The sequence below is a fragment of the Haliotis cracherodii genome, unplaced genomic scaffold, assembly GCF_022045235.1.
Source record: "Haliotis cracherodii isolate W230 unplaced genomic scaffold, xgHalCrac1.p SCAF_19, whole genome shotgun sequence".
NCBI lineage: Eukaryota > Metazoa > Mollusca > Gastropoda > Lepetellida > Haliotidae > Haliotis > Haliotis cracherodii.
In genome coordinates this window covers 2,185,046-2,199,716 of record NW_027266274.1, presented here as the reverse complement: position 1 = coordinate 2,199,716, position 14,671 = coordinate 2,185,046, and positions in this window count along the sequence as shown.

Genomic DNA, 14,671 nt, shown 5'->3' with positions numbered 1-14,671 from the left:
GGGGAGGTGAGGTGCTGGGTGTTGGGTGTTGGTAGTTGTTGTTGTTGCATTAGGTGTTTAAGAGGTCGCCTTCTGCCAAGGCAATTTCGGCTGACCTGTCCCTCTTTGGGACTCCTGTGTGTGAGAAGGGTTCACATATCTATTGTGAGTTCTGTGTTCACATAATTTCTGTTTTTGCATTGATATGATTTCTATTTTCTTATATTGATATGATTTTATTTTCATCCTTGGCTGCTCTGTTTATATACGTTCGAGCAGCTGTCCATCTCTCAGAAATAGAGTTAGTTTGGCCTTCGCTATTGCATCTCTTGGCTTTAGGAGATCTATGACAGATAGCGGATCTAACTGCAATTCTTGTTTTAACCCGGGCTGGGGCATGGTCTTGACATTCTAGTAACACGTGGTCAATGGTTTCAGCCTGATTGCAAGATGAACAAACCTTGTCATAGTGCGTTTTGTGACCAAGTCTGAGGCGTGAGATAGCAATTTCAATTTTCCTTTCATTTGAGTATAAGTTAGGCTTTTTTTGTTGGACCTTAGGTTGAATTTTGTATAGCCATCTGCCGAACTTACTTGCGTCCCATTGGGCTTGCCATCTTTCTGCTATGGAGGCTTTGATTTTGCTTTTTATCTCTAGTTTACTAAAGGGAATAGGCTGTATATCCGCTTTGTCTAGAGCTAGCTTCGCCAGTGAGTCTGCTTTTTCATTTCCATGAATATCTAAGTGAGAGGGGATCCAACACAGCTCCACCTATTGCCCTTGGTCCGATAGTTTTGTATATTCGTATAGAATATTGTTGACTGTGTTTGGCCTGGAGTTTGAGTTTCTCCCACTGATGGCCTGATGTGCACTTAGCGAGTCTGATAGGACGACTGCCTTTGCTTCCGGGAGTTCCGGTATGAGTTTGAGTGCATGATGAATTGCCTCCAATTCAGCCATGGATATTGACTGACCATCAGGCAAGTGAACTGAATGTGCTTGGGGTTTTGGAGCTGTGGATATGGATCCCGTAACCAGCACTGTTGTTGATAGGATTCTTGGATCCATCAGTGTATATATGAGCCCAGCTGTCCCAGGTAGTTTGAATTTTAGTGATAGCTACTGATCGTAGTAGGGTTGGGTTTTCTCTTTTAGTAACTTCTGATGTTAAAGCAGTGTCAACTTTGGGAGTCCAGGGAGGGTGAAACCCTTTGTAGTGACTTTCTGGAGGCTGAATGTCATCGCAATTGGGACTTCGAATGAGTTCACGTACTAATTAATATCCCAGATGGCTTTAGTGAGGGATTTTTTCGAGCTAGGGCTTCATCTCGAGTGTTTTTGTCTTGCCATATCTTTTTAACCAAAGGATTTGATGTTCGTCCCCAGAACGATAATATTGCCTGCTCTCTTCTTAGTTTCAATGGGAGTTCTCCCGTTTCTACTTGTAGTGCTTCCAGTGAGGTGCGTGTCGCTGCGCCTGTGGCCAGCATTAGGGCTTTGTATTGTATTCTGTCTAGGCGCCTCAAGACAGTATTTGATGCTGAGTGAAAAGCCTCACAACCTGTAGTAAAAGCAAGTCCATGATAATTTATAGATGAGCGCTTATTGAGTTTTAGGGCATACCCTATTTAGGAACTGTTTCTTTGTTCTCATTTTTTCTGCTTGTAATTTGGATCAATGCCGTGGCAATGAACTCTACAACTTTGTTTGTGTTCTGAGCCTTTTGTTTACCATGAGCTGGTGTTTTCTTTGCCTGACTGATTCGTTTGCTGTGTTCCTCAGTTTGAGGATTAGAAGGCATGGGGTTTGATTCGGGAGCTTGGGTCTTTTTCCCCTTGCGTTTTGCAGTGGCTTTGTGCCTTTGAGCAGGCGGATCAGTGCTCACAGATTTGATTGTTTGCTCAGTGCTCAGTGCTCAGTTGGTACATGTAGTTACTTACTTACTTACGTTTGGAGATTTAACGTGCGCTTTCCGACTGGAGCGTATTTCGCACACGGGCCCGGTCGGGCCATTTAGCGTGGTTTTGAAGGGAAAATAAAGGTGTTGCAACCAGAGGGGGGTTTTAGTGGATGCTTATATAAGTTTTGGAGATTTTGAAATTTGGAATGCATGCCTAGGGGTGTGGTAGTGTACTAAGGGAGTGTGTTGGTGTGTGTTTGTTTGTTTATGTGGTGTGGTTGAGTGTTTTTAGATGCGGATCATTAGATTGGTTTTAGTTAAGTATACGCCTAGTGCTTTAAATTTTTCTATATTGTTATGTGGATTTAGGATTGATTCTAGGGTTATGGCTTTATCTAGTTTTAGATTTGTTTGGAGTGTTGCTCGGTGGGTTTGGTAGTGCGTGCAGTGTAAGAGTGCATGTTCTATTGTTTCCAGGTGTGGGGAGTGTGGGCATTTTCCGGTTGCGTGTTTTTTTATTTTTAGGAGTTGACTGTTTAGTTTAGTGTGACCTGTTTGGAGTTTGGTGATTATTCTATCAATTTTCTTGGATGGATGGAGGATTTTAGGTTTGGTTAGAGGTTTTTTGAGGATTTTGATTATCTGTGTGTTTGTTTTTAGGTATGTCTTATGCCATTTTGGGGTGATTTTACGTTTGTTAATGCTTTTGATCTCTGCTTTAGATATTGGTAGATTAAGGCTTATTTCAGGAATTTTGAGGGATTTTTTGGCGGCTTGATTGGCGTTTTCGTTTCCATATATTCCTACGTGGGCTGGGATCCAGATAAATGCTATTTGTTTGCCTGCCTCTGTTAAGTTATTTGCGCTTTTGAGTATTTGGTTAATGAGTTTAGGGCGGTTTTTGGTGTTTTTATTTTGGAGGGCCTGTAGTCCACTTAGTGAGTCTGTGAGTATTAGGATTTTTTATGTTTTTTAGCATGTTGGTTATGGAGGGCGGATGCTATGCCCATTAACTCTGCAGTGAAGATGGATTGGTTGTTTGGGAGTCGATAAGATTGAGTGTTCCTATTTGGTTGTGCTATGTGGACTCCGAAACCTGTGCGATTTGTGATCGGATCGGAAGATCCGTCTGTGTAGATGTGGCACCAATTTGGCCAGTTTTCGTGTATGTAAGCTAGTGTGGTGGATTTAGCTATGTTTGGATCGGTTTGTTTGTTTATTGAGTTTGCCAGAGATGTGTCTATTTTGGGGATTTTTAGTTTTGGGGTAAATATATTTGATGGTTTGCAGTTTTGCTGGAGGTTATCTATTTGGTTTTCGTTTAGGTAGTTGAAAATTCGTTGAGATATTGGAGTAAGTAAAGGGTGCTTCCTAGTTAGAGCCTGGTTACGAGGGCGGATATTTTCGTTTAGGAGGTTTTGGATGAGAGGGTTTGATTGGGACGAGGCCCAGAAATTAAGGGTTAAGTGTTGCCTACGTATGTTTAGTGGCATTTCTCCTGTTAAGGCCTGAAGTGAAGTGAGAGGTGCCATGTTGGGAACGTGTCACTATTTTAAGAGCTTGGTATTGGATTGAGTTGGTAGTCAACCTGCACCTACTTATAGAGTGAAGGGACGCATAGCAAACTCTGATTGGTTTAGTTTTGAAAATATTATTTTATTTTATTGTCACCATTACTTCCTTTGTTATGTCATGTGTTATTCCGGGTTGATACAATATTCTCATAGATTGCGTAACTAATGTCTACCTATAGTGTATAAGGTAATAAAAAAACAAAGGCTGGCGTTCAGTTGAGCCGTCGGCATTTTAGACTGACCGCCGACTTGTCAAGGGGATTACCGTTATTGGTCAGCGTGTCAGTCTGGAATTGACACGTAGCCGGTGACTGTAATGCGAACGGACATCTATTGTCTAAATAATGTCTAGCGGCATGCTTTTACAACCTAAGTGAGTTACTGCCATTTATGTGAGATGTCCGAAGTTTGACTGTAAAATACGTGTTAATTTTATAAATTTTTAATATTATTTTTATATTTTGATATCAATTATTAAGCAAGTTTGCGCACTATAACACTACCATAAAGATAATCCGGATTAAAAGGTTAAAATCCCATTGTTCTCTTAATCCCCAGATAACAACCCAACTGCAACTATTCGCCTTTTGCCGACCTTAATTTTGACCCCAAATGTCTAAAGGTCGGCGTAACGCGAAGACACCGACCAAACGTGTTTGCTAGTTTATCATCATCAGCATCTACAGTTGGAAGAATGACCTCTCTAGATTTTCGCATTAGTGAAGACGTCGTTGAAAACAAGGCCTTCAGATTAAATTTAGCTTCATTGAAATATTTCGACCTTAAACGTCGGATGATACTGTCGAGGTCATCCCTTGATTTCATATACTATTGCCTGTATGAGTTCTGCGACACTTCGGGCTTTCCTCCTACATTTATCTGACGCGCCATGAAATAACTGGAAAACAGTTCACAGCGATGTTAAATCCAAATTACTAAATCACATACTCGCTGGATATCGAAGGCCAGTCACTATTCTTGCGCAGTGTCTGAATGAAGTTTCTCTAATTGCTACATCTGTTCTTGTGTACCAAACTTCACCTATAAATTCAAAATACGGCCTAATAAAATTATATATACCTTATTCAGTGCATTTCTATTTAACAAATAATGAAACTTTATTATCATCGAACAAAAACATTTTGAAGTGAACTTTACAAAATTGATTATGTGACAAGACCATTTGCCATTTGATGAGAACGTCAATCCCAAATGTGTATGGTGATCCACTTGTATTCTTTATCCCAAACAATTTTATATCACCAATTTTGTCTTTCAATGAGAAAATGGTGAGTATGGTTTTACGCCGCTTTTAAAAATATTCCATCAATATCACGGCGGAGGACACCAGAAATGGACTTCACACATTGTACCCATGTCGGGAACGAATGCTTTAACCACTGGGCTACCCGACCACCCTTCAATGAGAAAATAACCGCCTCTGTTTAGCCCAGATATTTAATTTACTGAAAGTCATGATTATGTCCCGCTCGAGAAATTCCTTACAAACTAAACCAAGAGATGTAACATTGACAAACTTAAATTGTTCACAATCAAGTTCATCTGCTATTTCATTCCATATACGATGAAGTGACACGGCCTAAAAACCGACCCCTGAGGGACTCCGGGCTCTAAATATCTCGGCTTACATTTACAAAGACCTGTTAGCTTCGAATACAATGTAACTTGATAGCCACTTTTACAATTGACCCTTGATGTCATACATTTCCATATTTAACATAATCCAGACACAGCCAAACGCTTTTGACACAAAACGCTTAACAGTGGTTGTTTTTTTGTCATCCAAAGTTGTACAAATCTAAAGATATATCAAGAGTGAAGTCGTCAGGCAAGTTCCCCTGTAACAACAGTTATAACTGACTCCCTGAAATGTGTATTTAGTTCAAAGCTACCTTATTAATATTTCAGGCTGTGTTTGAAGCATAGCAGCTGAAATTAACTGTCCGCGTAATGGTGACTGTTAAGTAGGTCATTAGTGCTTCATGATGGACGCACATGGTGCGGTCTGTTGACCCCTGCCCCACTGGGATCTACTGTCACGCTACACTGGTAGCCTGAATATTGGTCGGAGTAGGTCCCGAGTACACATGTATTGAGCAGCATTAAAATGCCGACTACGAAGCAATCTGGGCTTCCACCATTGCATGTCCGGAGAGAACCCACGTTTAACCTTTATAGAGACACTAGACATGTATAACCCTCCTGATACAAGCCCTTATTAAATATATGATATGAATATACATTGCATAGCGATAACGTATCAACTCAAGTCAAGTTTTTTTTCTCTAAATCCAGAAGTCCTGCATACATGTAGTGTAGCCAGCAACCTACGATCGTGTGTTCGAATTACGGTTCGCCCCGATGATGTTTCTGGTTTGTTAGCACACACCTGTGCTCATCGGTTTCACCAAAGTGGTAAATGTCTGAGACCTGCATCACTTCGGGCTTTCCTCCCACATTAAGCAGACGCCCCGTGATATAACTGGAATAGTGTTAAAAGCTGCATTACACCCAACTCACTCACTCACTCACTCACTCACTCACTCAGAACCATATACCATATATACCATTGTATTGAATGCATATAAAATACAATCTAAGGATACGTGAGTATTCCATGCTTTCGTTGTACTTTCTAACATTTTAATTGCAGATACAAAGCTACCGTTTCTATGGTGAGAAAGGCGTAAATAACAATATATCTTAATTATATTTGCGGAATGTGACTGTGTACTATGGCGGGGTTACCTCCGAAGACAATCTCGGCCTTTGATTAACTATTAGTGTCCATTTTGAACGCTATTCTTGAAATACATTTAGTGACTCTTGTAATTAAAATGGACCATCGCTAAATCAAACAGCATCATCGGCATATTATAAAACAACATCTTGTAGCCATAGCATGGCATTCTTATCATTCATATAGTGCAGGTTTGCGCCTCGTTTTAGCAGAAAATGTCAATGTCATTGATAAGGATAGAGAACAATTAAGGGGAGATACCCACCCACCCATCCATCCCCAAACCCAACCCACCACACCCACCCCAAACAAATATGGGAATTGGATGGGACGTATACAGGTTTTGTGATTATCCAGCATTACTGCAGATTTAATATTGTGTTACATATCATTTATAAGTCAAGAAGTTTCTCTCTATCCCATTATTGATCGATTCATGCCACAACCCAACTCGCTAGACAGTGTCGAGCACTTTTTGTAAATCTATAAAAAAAATAATCAAAATAATATACTACTCAAAATTTGCTAAGCATCAAGTTTTGACATAAAAAATCATCCAAGAAATATAGATTGAAATATCCCGGTACACAATGATTTGGTACCCCCTAAATGACATCTATGCCACGATGAACGGACAGGGGCATGCAGTCAAGGGCACCCGTTAGCAAGCGAAGGACATAAAATATTCGTTTTGGATCACTCTAACTTGTTAAGAGTCGTGTACTATGCATTCTAAATATCAGCTCGTAAAGGAGTTGGACGCACGTTCAGCAGCGTCAGAAAACATATTCCTCGAGAATCACACAAGGGCGACTCACACAGAATAAATACAGGCTACAATGTTCGGGTTTATTTTCAATGTTCCACAAGGGAAGATTTTGTCTTTGAGTAAAAGTTGGGATGTGTTATAAGTGTGGAAATATCCTCGTAAATGTTCATTTCTAAGAAATAATGGACCTTGTCTCCCTTCTGTTCTCAGCTCCATTTTCTTCAAGGAACATTCTTAGTATCCCTTTTCTTTGTGTTCTAAGCACGAAACCTTGGAGACTAAGGCGAGGTCAAATGGGGTTTCACGTCGCTTTCAAACTTATTGAAATAATTAGCGACGTGAATGCACGTGTGTGTATGTGTGTGTGTGTGTGTGTGTGGCTGATGGTACTAGTCTACTGAAATACCATGCCGTAGTTTAACAGGAATACCCCAGTCAGACACAGTTTACTGACTCCGAGCCGATCAGTCCTTGTTTTAGCCGCTTAATGCCGAAGGCCAGGCGGGATAACAACAAGTACCAGGTTTAGCTTCTTTTGGCCTGACGCGGCCGGGTTCGAACCTCTGACCTTCCGCTCCCTGGGCAGACACTATACCACTAGACCACAGAGGCGGTCTGAGACTAAGGGTCTTTGATGGAATAAACTTGACATATAACTGTGCGTTTGCCATTGATATAAGATTACAGTGTTCTCATCCTATACATGCGCAAATTCATCTAAAACTAATTGAACCTTATATCTATTATTGCTGAACAGAACTCACAGTGATTAATGTACTCAACAGGACAGAACCCACACCGATTAATGCAATTAATAATTGCTTTCATTAGTGTAATCAGTGAACACATTTCCCTTGTGGCAATAACCACATCATCTAAGGCATGCCGCATGTCGCTTTGGAGAGACTATCTGAACCTTCAAGTGTCCCTCTTGCGACAAAACGCTTCTGAACCTAGTCACAACGTCACATCACAGATACAGGTGCTGGCTCTGGAATCATCACATCAGGACGTCACAACGTCACTTCACAGATACAGGTGCTGGCTCTGGAATCATCACACCAGGACATCACAAGGTCACATCACAGATACACGTGCTGGCTCTGTAATCATCACACCAGGACGTCACAACGTCACATCACAGATACACGTGCTGACTCTGTAATCATCACACCAGGACGTCACAACGTCACATCACAGATACACGTGCTGACTCTGTAATCATCACACCAGGACGTCACAACGTCACATCACAGATACACGTGCTGGCTCTGGAATCATCACACCAGGACGTCACAACGTCACTTCACAGATACAGGTGCTGGCTCTGGAATCATCACATCAGGACGTCACAACGTCACATCACAGATACAGTTGCTGGCTCTTGAATCATCATATCAGGACATCACAACGTCACATCACAGATACACGTGCTGGCTCTGGAATCAGGACGTCACAACGTCACATCACAGTTACAGGTGCTGGCTCTGGAATCATCACATCAGGACGTCACAACGTCACATCACAGATACACGTACTGGCTCTGGAATCATCACATCAGGACGTCACAAAGTCACTTCACAGATACACGTGCTGGCTCTGGAATCATCACATCAGGACGTCACAACGTCACTTCACAGATACACGTGCTGGCTCTGGAATCATCACATCAGGACGTCACAACGTCACATCACAGATACAGGTGCTGGCTCTGGTATTATCACATCAGGACGTCACAACGTCACTTCACAGATACACGTGCTGGCTCTGGAATCATCACATCAGGACGTCACAACGTCACATCACAGATACACGTGCTGGCTCTGGAATCATCACACCATAACGTCACAAAGTCACATCACAGATACAGGTGCTGGCTCTGGAATCATCACACCAGGACATCACAAAATCACATCACCGATACACGTCATTTTGGAGTGCTGTTTACTAAACAACTGGAATATCTGATGGGTTTTGTCCTTGAACTCGTGTGAAAATTTGTATGCCCCGATGGTTCTGTCGCCGTAAAGTTAATCTGATTTGAAGTGTTGGGCAAACAATATAGCTCATAATTCAGCCCCAGTATCACAAAGGTTACCCTCTCAGACATTGACTTTTGACATTTTGTCAATCTCATTAAAATCAGATCTAATTTCTCGCTGCCGCTAAACAAAGATCTGAGGACATCCCTTTACGGGTCACGTCAGAACGACCTTTCGCGAACTTTGACCGACCACTGAAACGACTAACAAGAAGTCGACATCAGCCAATTAGAAAGCAGCTTTCTCGAGCTGTACGGCACTCGTTTCAACCTGGCTTCTACCATTTCAGACAACGCTAGAAAAATATGTTCACGCAGTTCTCGATTAAAATTTTGAAAGTAAACAAACGAATGTTCCTGAATGTCTAATATATGGTTGCGATTGTATGGCAGTGCTTCCCGCGTACAATGCAACGCCTCCTCCGTTCAAATGTTGATCCCACGGAAGCGAGAGATAAACGATGATTTTGACGAAATCAGTCGTACGGGCCGTAACTGTCGTTCGGATTACCCTGTGTTAACGTTTTCGAAGTTGCATGATTAGAAAACACATTCCGAGTGTCACTCTCTTGGTCTGGTAAGCGACGCTTTGATTGGTCGGATGAAAGGTCGTTCTAACGTGACCCGTAATGGGATGTCTTCAGATCTTTGTTTAGCGATAGCAAGAACTAAGACCTGATTTTAATTGAGTGGACTTTTTGTCTTTGGGATAGAGAGACGTACTAATACTGATATCGGGACAGGTGACAGATGGTCAAGGATGAAAAACAATATAAATTATATATATTATATTATATATTTCGAGAGTGGCGTTTTTGGATCAGTAGTGCATAATGCCACCACGATTTGTCAAACATTCATTCACTGGACGAGGCATACAACGTATGAGTATCCCAATTGCGATTTGAGGGAGCCTGTCTCTTACATCGCCAGGCAAAGTTCAGCCAACGAGGTGAGAGGCCTATGACGTTGATGCGAACGTCTCCCTATCATGTCCCAAACATGTTCATTGGGTGTTAGGACTGCGCTCGTTGCTGGCCATGGTATTCATGGATGTTGTGCTGCTTGCAGTGAGCATTGACGATTGGTGCACGGTGAGCCCACGAGCTGTCGTCCTGAAAGATAAAACGTTGGGCCTCACAGACAAAGGGTGTCAGTATGTTAACCCGATGGTCATGTCCAGTGTCACTTCCTTCATTGTTATAGCGATACCACCATACACCATAACCGATCCAGCTCCAAATATGTCATGAGGTCTCAGGTTGACATTGGTTTGATGTTAATTGTAACTCACAATTGTACGATAAGCAGATTCAATAAGATCGACAGAAATAATTGTCTACAGAGATCGGTCGACCTTTCTAGGAAAGTGTCAAAATCAGGAATGACACCCATCAAAATCAGGAATGACACAAATTTAGAAAAGACAGTTTATTAAGAAAACGCTATGTGTTTCTATTATCGGTAAGACAAACTCTTACAGATATGTACTTCCAAAATATGGAGTGTAATTGTAGTTTCTCCAAACAAATGTGAATATCATAAGCTTTTAAAATTCCACATATATAATGGCAAATATCAAACAAAGCAAATATATAATATGGTGATGCAATTCAGAAGTAACGCGAGTACATAATTATTTAAATTACCACACAAATAAATGTACCTAGAAATTAAGGATTATGTACTCATTGTTCTTTGAACAACCTTTTTGTTCGTTTACTAAAAACATAATGAATTAAGGAACAAATACATATACGCAACGAAAATAGTATGTACATCCGAATAAACAAAATTCATACATTAGCCATGTACCAACAACAAAATAACTGTAACCTTTCATTGTTTATGTATCATCCTATGTCATTAAGAAATTCTTCACTGTAAACAACCGCGACGTTTTGGGTATGCATCATTTCGTGGCGCTTTTATCACTGGCGTGGCCAGACACAATGAAGCGCTTATAAAATACACAATGTTTGGCAATTCCCCCTTGGTTCTGCCTTAGATATATATAGGTTAGTATGTGCTGCTATGAGCAATGATGAAACTAGTTGCTGCAGAACAGTCATGAAATATATACGTTGTTCAGCATGGGGCATAATATTAACACACGGCGGCAAGGAGATTGTACATGTGTTTTGTTTTGGCACTAAATATAGACTTGCCGTGACACCATAAACTGTGGCGTTACGTGCCCGGTTGGGAGACGAGAAGGTGGGTTAAATTGGATGCGGAAACATTATCTTTATATACTAGAGGTAAGTACATACCTGTACCGCACGTATTTATCCCCCCCCCCCCCCCCCCCCCCCCGGTTGAAAAAGAAAATGCGTCTTACGATGTTAAAGTGTTGCTTTCGCATTCCGTTTGTGAGAATTGTTTCGTTCACAAATGGGATATTCATTGTTCCTGTCATATTTTCGTTTGTAAGCCCTGGCCTTAAATTTGGATAAAATGTCAAGAAGGCTGAATCTGTAATTAAGCCCCGGGCTAAAAAACGTGCAGACCCGGTAGTTACCACGTTATAGTTACACTCACTAATATAATAATCTCTTTTTTAACCCACGCTGTATCATATAGCGGGGTCATATGATTGAAAAAAACACGTGGCGACAGGTTCACAGGGATAGTATGCATCAGTAATGATGTTTCTTGTTTAACGCCGCACTCAGCAATATTCCAGCTATATGTCTGTAAATGATCGAGTCTGGACCAGACAATCCAGTGATTGACATCATGAACATCGATCAACGCAATTGGGATACGATGACATTCATCAACCAAGTCAGCGAGCCTGACCACCCGATCCCGTTAGTCGCCTCTTACGAGAAGCAAAGTCGCTTTTTACGGCAAGCATGGGTTGCTGAAGACCTATACTACACCGGATCTTCACGGGTATGATGCGCTGTGACACCTTTAATATTACTATGACGTCTTACGCCGACAATGATGTATTAGATTAACCTGTTTCTATTATGTAAACTATGTTAAACCGTCCGAGACAAAATAGCTATTTGGAGGTATCTCAAATTCAAATCGAGACATACACTGCCTACAAAAAATAGGAAACTGATGAAATTATTGTTAAGGTGGAATGACGATAAATGCCTGGCGTGTAGATCAACATCTTGTGTGTCCACCATGTTGAGCGTTACATGCACGACACCTTGTTGGCACACTGTTGATTAACTTGCGAAGGTTGCCATTGGAATTGCCGGCCATTCCTCTGAAGAGCTGGTCCACGCTTACGTTGGCGGGTGCGAGATATCTGGTGAACACTCTCCGCCAGAGAACATCCCACTCTATTGGGTGCATGTCTTTAAATATGGGTGTAAGGCCACTGGCGAATGTCAGCCCCTGGTGTTGCCTAGCCCACCCCTACTGTTCCCGTAATTGTTGAATTGATGTGCGACGTCACGCTGCAAGGTACCGGATTCAATCATTCCTATAGCTCGCCATCTGTCATGTTCACTCGGGCGTTGCATGGTAAAGGCCAAATGATACCATTGATTTCTAATATGTGTTGCCTCTCCTTCAAGAACTATTGGGACTGCACAAAGTAAGGGCAAGATACTCTGTGTCGTTGAAAGAAATGAAACGACTCTTGCAACTTTTGCTGATGGATGGGTTTCCAAGCAGTATGAAGGGCCCACTGTGTCGACCAGAGAGTATACAGGTAGGTCTTCAAAATGCTTTGCAAGTATTGGTCAAACCAGGAACAAATTCAACTAAATCAGACAAAGACTGCGTGTTCCTTAATTTAAAATTTGTAAACAAGCAAAATGATGTTTTAACATTCTCAGATAAAAATCAGTATCCCTGAATGTCCCACAATATTTCAAATTTCAGGAACCACCAACAGTTTCATTTTCCTACCCTAAACGATTTCATGATGTAACACCATTTAAGTTGTGTAATTATAGGAACCTGTTTCAGAACCTTGCGAAACCTGCATCCTTGGAAACATGTTATCGCATTCCAATCGCGTAGATCGATACTCACGATGCCAATCATTATTTACAGACCGTCGTCACCCAGCTTGAATAGTGGTGATGGCGGCGTTAAACAGAAAACATACAAAAAGGCACAACAAAAGTTTTTAGTGAATGGATGTACCAAGTTTCATACATGTAGCATTATAGTTTTTGACTTATGCCTCGAAATGCTTTCGAGGCACACTGGCGGACACAAACACACTTGCACGGACGGACGAAACCCGTTTAACGTCCTTTGCTTCTATTGAACCATATGGCTAATAAATGGTGTTGACCGTCTGGAGGAGTGGCTGAACAGAGTGGTAATAATTGAATTTATTACCCACGTGGTGAAGATACAGGTAGTGAGATACGTCACACGTGTGTCGTACAAGGTTGACTTTGTTTCATTTGTTTGATTGGATAACCGTGACCTCTGTCACACCGGGACTACTTTTTTCATTCATAAAAAATCGCGAGACGTCAATGATTTTGCAACAACAAGGCAGGCGCAGAACTGAAGCAATCTCACGAGAGCGAGAGATATTTACAAACACTTTATTAAACCAAACAAGATAGTCACACGCATCAAATTCGGTTTGTATTCTATATAAGTTATGCATAGAGCTTCTACAGACATCATATAATCGAGCTATATCCATTGACAAAGTACGCCTACTGATCAATAGATCCCCATGAGCGTGACGCACCCGACCACTTTCGCAACTTTCAATTTGATTTAACGTAAAAAGATAAGCGTGGTGAAATGAAGTCTGTTTAAGCTATCTGGACAGATATCTAGACTTACTTGGGATGATCCGGTTGTGCTATCAGTGTCCCCTTCGAAGCGTATTTTGTGGCACTGTTTCGGGAGTTGTTTGTTCACGACTGCACGACCAGATCACTGAGTGAACATAGAACATTTCTGATACAAATCTTTCGAAAACTCCGTAGACGTGTGCCCGACTTCTGATTTTGTGGTCCTAAACATCCCAAATGTGAACAATAATAATGTTATTAGTCCGATATTCAAAGCGCGGCGCTAATGTGACACTTGAAATTTTCTTATACGTGTTCTTCATACAAACAACATGGCGCTTTACCATAAGTTGAAGAATTTCTTCCAAAAGATTCTTGAGCGTCGGTGCTGTTTTGTTTTCAAACACAACTGCAGGCCCATGTTGTTAATGCGCGTGCATAGAAATATCAACAATGCCCATATTTGGGCATATATCAATATTCATGCGCAACCAGATTTTGCAACCGGTTTCAGTTTGGTCTGTCAACGAACGAAAGTTGTTATGTATTTACACTTAAATATATATTTAACGTGGGTAATAAATAAAATACCACACTCATTCTCGTTAGATACCATTTTTACGAAACTCGCTTTCGCTCGGTCACATACTATAGAAAGTCCACCCCATTCGTAAAACCGGTATCTGACGAGAATGAGTGTAGTATTCTCTATGAGGGACCTTTATTACAAGGTCATTTCTGATAGTGTGGGGGGGTCAAAGGGATGGGTTGGGGGCGGGATGTCACCAAAATATGACAGCCTCCAGGGAATGAAAAATAATACACATATTTGGGCAAGAGCATAAACAATGGACATCTCATAATATACTATATATTTATTTTGCATTTTGTCTTTTCGGGTAGGGTCATG